Source organism: Coregonus lavaretus, assembly GCF_964263955.1.
Source record: "Coregonus lavaretus genome assembly, chromosome: 13".
Lineage (NCBI taxonomy): Eukaryota > Metazoa > Chordata > Actinopteri > Salmoniformes > Salmonidae > Coregonus > Coregonus lavaretus.
The window spans coordinates 3,074,193-3,081,024 of record NC_140000.1 but is presented as its reverse complement, the minus strand read 5'-3'; the positions used below and the strand labels follow the sequence as shown (position 1 = coordinate 3,081,024).

The window sequence follows — 6,832 nt, the reverse complement described above, 5'->3', positions numbered from 1 at the left end:
CCGTGACAGTACCCCCCCCTTGACGCGCGGCTCCAGCCGTGCGCCGACCCCGGCCTCGAGGACGACCAGGAGGACGCGGAGCAGGGCGCGTGGGATGACCACGATGGAACTCAGTCAGAAGAGACGGGTCTAAGATGTCCCTCCTCGGCACCCAGCACCGCTCCTCCGGGCCGTACCCCTCCCACTCCACGAGATATTGGAGACCCCCCATCCGACGTCTCGAATCCAAGATGGACCTGTCGACCAACTGGTCGAATGTGAAATTGGTGTCCCTGCAGGCCAACTCACGTTGAACGTCCTCCTGTAGACTACATCGAAAGTGATCGATGAGGGCCCATTCATTCCACCCTGCATCTGCCGCTAGAGTCCGGAACTCCAGTGCGAACGCCTGTGCGCTCCTCCTCCCCTGTCGGAGGTAGAAGAGACGCTCCCCCGCCGCTTTGCCCTCAGGTGGATGGTCGAACACGGCCTTGAAGCGACGGGAGAACTCCGCGTAGGAGATGGTGGTGGCGTCGATCCTCCTCCACTCGGCGTTGGCCCATTCCAACGCCTTGCCCGTGAGACAGGAGATGAGGGCGGAAACGCTCTCGTGTCCCGAGGGCACCGGGTGTACAGTGGCCAGGTAGAGCTCCACCTGCAGGAGGAACCCCTGACACCCGGCAGCTGTGCCGTCATACGCCCTCGGGAGCGAGAGCCGAATCCCACTGGGTTCCGGACCTGGGATGGGCGGACCGACCGATGGTGGTGGTGAGGTAGATGGGGGTGTGGGTACCCCTCTGGACTCCCATCGGTGTAATGTGTTGATGACGTCCTGCAGCGCGGTCCCAAGCTGACGGATCTGATCATCCTGGCCGCGGACGTGCTCCTCCAGCGACACAGGCGCTGCTGTTGCTTCTGCTGATTCCATAAAGTGGTGTGTAATTCTGTCAAGGCTCTGATGCGGATGTGGTGTGGAATCAAGTGCAGGACACAGGAGCTAAGTCAACCAGACTTTACTAGAATAAACAAAATAACAAACGGGTCAAACAAACCCGGAGGCGAACAATACGCAACAGTGCGTAAAACTCCAAAAACCCGACTGCGCACGAAACAACAGTGCGACGGTACAAACAAGCGACGGGCAAAACTGAACAGCACCAACAGACAGGTGAAAACAATTACACACAACACATGACAGAAACAACGAGAATTTATAGGACACCTAATCAACACTAAACATGAACAGGTGTACCAAACAGACCAAACCAAACAAACATCGAAAACAAAGAACGGTGGCAGCTAGTACTCCGGAGACGACGACCGCCGAAGCCTGCCCGAACAAGGAGGAGGAGCAGCCTCGGCCGAAACCGTGACAGAAGATCCCACCATACCTGGACCAAGCAGCGTGAAGGGGAGAGAGGATGGACTTTGGAGCAGTGGAGTAAGAGTCTCGACTGGGCCAAGCCAAGTGAAGAGCAGAGAGGTTGGACTTTGAAGCAGTGGAGTGAATGTCTGGCTAGAGACATGGAGGCCTGGTCCAAGAGGAGAGCCGCCCAGACATTTTTTAGGGGGGGGCTCACGCCGGGGACGACGGGGCATCAGGAGGCCGCGATAGAGCGGTCCAGCGGGTTGGCAGAGGAGGCCGCCAGGTTACGGGGGCCACTGGTATTAAAGGGGAAGGAAAGTGTAGAGGCACGGCGAGAGGTACTGGGGTGTGTTACCAGTCCGGTCCGGCCCGTTCCTGATCCCCGCGTAGGGCCAGTGGTGTGTGTCCCCAGTACGGTCCGGCTTGTTCCTGTCCCTCGCATCGAGCCTGTGGTGCGCGTCGCCAGCCCGGTCCGGCCTGTTCCTGCTCCCCGCACCAAGTCTGTAGTGCACTTCGTCAGCCCGGCTCGGCCCGTTCCTGCTCCCCGCACCAAGTCAGTGGTGCGCTTCGTCAGCCCGGCTCGGCCCGTTCCTGCTCCCCGCACCAAGCCAATGGTGCACGTCGCCGGCCCGGCCCGGCCTGTTCCTGCTCCCCGCACCAAGCCTATGGTGCGCGTCGCCAGCCCGGTCCGGCCCGCTCCTGCTCCCCGCACCAAGCCAATGGTGCGCGTCGCCAGCCCGGCCCGGCCTGTTCCTGCTCCCCGCACCAAGCCAATGGTGCGCGTCGCCAGCCCGGTCCGGCCCGCTCCTGCTCCCCGCACCAAGCCTATGGTGAGCGTCGCCAGCCCGGTCCGGCCCGTTCCTGCTCCCCACACCAAGCCAGTGGTGTGCGTCGTCAGTCCGGCACGGCCCGTGCCTGTTCCACCGGTGCCTGGTCCGGCACCGGTCAGCTGCTTCACACTGGAGCTAGAGCAATCCGCTCCACCAGTGTGCAGTCCAGTTCCGGCCAGCGGGGCCAGACCGGACCAGGGGTACTTTGGGAGGTTGGAGAGGGAGTGGGGATCAGGCCCGGAGCCGGATCCGCCGCCAAGGCGGAGTGCCCACCCGGTCCCTCCCCTGTGGTGTTTGGTTGGCGCGGCCGGAGTCCGCGCCTTTGGGGGGGGGTACTGTCACGCCCTGGCTCTGGGGACTCTAGTATGTTGAGCCAGGGTGTGAGTTTTCATTTGTTTTCGTTCTAGTTTTGTAGTTCTATGTTGGCCAGTGTGGTTCTCAATCAGAGGCAACGTGTATCAGCTGTTGCTTGTTGTCTCTGATTGGGAACCATACTTAAGCAGCCAGTTTTCCCACAGTGTTTGTGGGATCTTGTTCCGTGTTCCTGTATAGGTTTGTGTTTTGCACCTTTGGACGTCACGTTATCGTTTGTTGTTTTTGTTCGTGTTATCATTCAAATTAATAAAATATGTTCACCTTCCACGCTGCGCCTTGGTCCTCTGTTCCCGACGATCGTGACAGAACCCTTCCCTTTTTCCACATTTTGTTATGTTCCAGCCTTATTCTAAAATTGATTCAATTAATTTTTCCCTCATCAATCTACACACAATACCCCATAATGACAAAGCGAAAACAGGTTTTTAGATTGTTTTGCAAATGTATTAAGAATAAAAAACGGAAATACCTTATTTACATAAGTATTCAGACCCTTTGCTATGAGACTCGAAATTGAGCTCAGGTGCATCCTGTTTCCATTGATCATCCTTGCGATGTTTCTACAACTTGATTGGACTCCACCTGTGATAAATTCAATTGTTTGGACATGATTTGGAAAGGCACACACCTGTCTATATAAGGTACCACAGTTGACAGTGCATGTCAGAGCAAAAACCAAGCCATGAGGTTGAAGGAATTGTCCGTAGAGCTCTGAGACAGGATTGTGTCGAAGCACAGATCTGGGGAAGGGTACCAAAAAATGTCTGATGCATTGAAGGTCACCAAGAACACAGTGGCCTCCATCATTTTTAAATGAAAGAAGTTTGGAACCACCAAGACTCTTCCTAGAGCTGGCCGCCTGGCCAAACTGAGCAATCGGGGGAGAAGGGCCTTGGTCATGGAGGTGACCAAGAACCCGATGGTCACTCTGACAGAGCTCCAGAGTTCCTCTGTGGAGATAGGAGAACCTTCCAGAAGGACAACCATCTCTGCAGCACTCCACCAATCAGTCATTTATAGTAGAGTGGCCACACGGAAGCCATTCCTCAGTAAAAGGCACATGACATCCCGCTTTGAGTTTGCCAAAAGGCACTTAAAGGACTCTCAGACCATGAGAAGCAAGATTGAACTCTTTGGCCTGAATGCCAAGCGTCACGAAACCTGGCACCATCCCTACGGTGAAGCATGGTGGTGGCAGCATCATGCTGTGGGGATGTTTTTCAGAGGCAGGTAGTGGGAGACCAGTCAGGATTGAGGGAAAGATGAACGGAGCAATGTACAGAGAGATCCTTGATGAAAACCTGGGGCGAAGGTTCACCTTTCAACAGGACAACGACCCGAAACACACAGCCAAGACAATGCAGGAGTGGCTTCGGGACAAGTCTCTGAATGTCCTTGAGTGGCCCAGCCAGAGCCCGGACTTGAACCCGTTCGAACATCTCTGGAGAGACCTGAAAATAGCTGTGCAGCGACGCTCCCCATCCAACCTGACAAAGCTTGAGAGACTCTGCAGAGAAGAATGGGAGAAACTCCCCAAATACAGGTGTGCCAAGCTTGTAGCGTAATACCCAAGAAGACTCGAGGCTGTAATTGCTGCCAAAGGTACTTCAACAAAGTAAAGGTTATAAATACTTATGTACATTTGATGTTTCAGTTTTTTATTTTGAATACATTTGCAAAGATTTCTAACAACCTATTTTTTCTTTGGCATTATGGGGTATTGTGTGTAGATTGATGAGGGGAAAAAACCAATTGAATCCATTTTAGAATAAGGCTGTAACTCAACAAAAGTTTGAAAAAGCCAAGGGGTCTCAATACTTTCCGAATGCACTTTTTTGATAATAATAATACTTTTGGGCTGAACAAAAAATTAAGAGGACAGATTATTGTATGGGACAATATACAAACGTTTTTGGGAAAGATACATTGATAAGAAAGAAATTGACTGATTTTAAGGTTGTGTCATCAGATTTGGGGAGGGGTGGGGTCATCAGAAATTCTGGCTAAAGAAATGGGGTCCCCGCTGAAAAAGTTTGAAAACCACTGGCCTAGATAGATAACACATTCTACAACTCACCAGCAAGCCAATATTAGTTGAGTGTTAGTCTCTGGTGGAGAGACTACGTAAACATAAATGGTACCGTAGGTCTGTCATGATACAACGGGATGCGGGAGATAGCGAGCAGCATTAGTTCCGGTCCTTGGGTTTTTCCTCACCGGTTATTTGGAAAAATCTAGATTTGGTGTGGTGTGTCGAATTTCGGAAGGGGAGGGGACATTTGGCCCATAGACTTACCCGTAACTTGCAAAGAGAGAGGGTGGAGCTCCTCGTTCTATCTCTTCTCTTCACATGTATGGACCCAGAACTTAATCGAGCATCTGACCAATTACGCGAGATTAACCGAGATTAGTCGCATGTGAGCAAATGAGCCTTTATCTCAATTTATCTCACTTCTCAGGAGCATTAGTTTTAAATAATAGGCTATGTGATTCAGAGGAGACTGGTGGGGGAAGAGCTATAGGAGGATGGGCTCATTGTAAAGACTGGAATGGAAAAGTATCAAACATATGGAAACCATGTTTGACTCCGTTCCATTGATTCCATTACAGCCATTACAATGAGCCTGTCCTCCTATAGCTCCTCCCACCAGCCTTCGCTGATGTGATTATGCATAGATTATGCTGTAAAGTTCTGATATGTGTTTTCTAAATCTTCCTAGACCAATTTCAAACCCAGTCAGCTGTATTCAAAACTTTTTGAAGAAGTTCAGAAAGTAAAATATTGGAAAGTCAAAGTGGACTCAGAGGCTGTGCAAAAAGACAGGAAGCTGCAGGAAAACAAAAGAACAATTGAAACCCAACGCAAAGCCATTCAAGAATTGCAGGTATGTACCAGTAAATGTACTGGTATAGGCCTATATTGAAACGACAGAGTAAAAATGCTATAGTCCTTAAAAAAATATATTATTATTATTATTATCCTATGTTTCCTTTCCTTTATGTTCAGTTCGGAAATGAAAGCCTCAGCATAAAACTAGAAGATCAGATCAGTGAGAATGATGATCTGCAGAACAAGTATGTATTTGATTATAACATGATACTGTCACTATAGATTGTATCATCATCATTCTGCTTTTATCTGTAATGTTTATTTCTTCAACAGAAACAATGCAACACGGAACCTATGTAATATACTGAAGGATACGTTTGAAAGATCAGCGGAGAAAATCCATCTATGTGAGTAAAACATGCCGTCTACTCAGCCTAAGTGTACATGCTAGTTGCCTGAATGCAAAATGATGACATTTCGTAGTCTACGTTGTCCTCAAACCAACCTATGTTCTCTTAGTTGAATCTGAAAGAGAGGAAACCCATCACTTGTTCATGGACAACAGTGAAAGTATTCAGGTGAATATTATAATTTCCTGTTCTTTTGATTAAAATGATATAATGTATTTGTTATCTTCATTAATAAAGCATGTATGGCGTCAGTTACATGATGCTAGTGAAGAACAATAAAAAAAAAAAGTTAATTAATTGTTATAGAGGATGAGTGCTGCCTTTGAGAGCCTACGTATTCAAGCAGAAACTGACCGCCATGAAATGCTGAAAGGTATGTATATATCATCATCAATGCACTTGTATTGTGTTGTTGTGAACATAACACTAGGCACTTTACACAGTATATAAAAAGAGAACAATAACTCCAATGATGTGAACATTTTACAGTCAAAGAGGATTTGCAAGAATGTGCCATTCTAAAGGAGACATTTGAGAAAGAATTCAGCATGAAAGAAGAAGAGGTTCGTCTATAACTGACTCAACATGAGTAATGGACACCCTCTCTCTGAGTGGTTCCCAAAACAAACATTTTTGTAAACCTTGTTGTCACAAACAATATGAACAGTATTTGACATTGTGTATGTAGACTATGCAAACTGAAAGTATCTCTTACAGGTTGTGATACTTCAGATGAAAATGAAGGACAAAGAAAAAGAACTTCAGGCAATCCTGCTCAACCTCCATGAAACCCAAGAGAGTTGCAAACGGTTACAACAGGCAGAAAGTAAGATGGTCACTATTTGGACGAGACTAATATTACTAGAGACGTTGGTTATGTAATTATTATCCCAGCATGTGAGTTATTCCATAGGACGATTTGCACAGGATGTTTTTCCAAACTGCCTCCATTATTCTTTTTTTCCCTTCATTCAATTTACCATTATGACAGAAGCCTGGAGGTTTTTATTCTAGGTGTGAAGATATTTCAACGTCATGTCTA

The 6,832-nt window shown here is 48.5% G+C and overlaps 1 long non-coding RNA gene across 1 annotated transcript; it reads left to right on the top strand.

Annotated features, from left to right (window-relative positions):
- The first annotated feature begins 6,094 nt into the window (after positions 1–6,094).
- LOC311139131 lies at positions 6,095–6,591 on the top strand. Its single transcript, XR_014614077.1, has 3 exons — positions 6,095–6,163; positions 6,280–6,353; positions 6,508–6,591. It is a non-coding gene; the product is annotated as an uncharacterized lncRNA (long non-coding RNA).
- Positions 6,592–6,832: the final 241 nt, after the last annotated feature.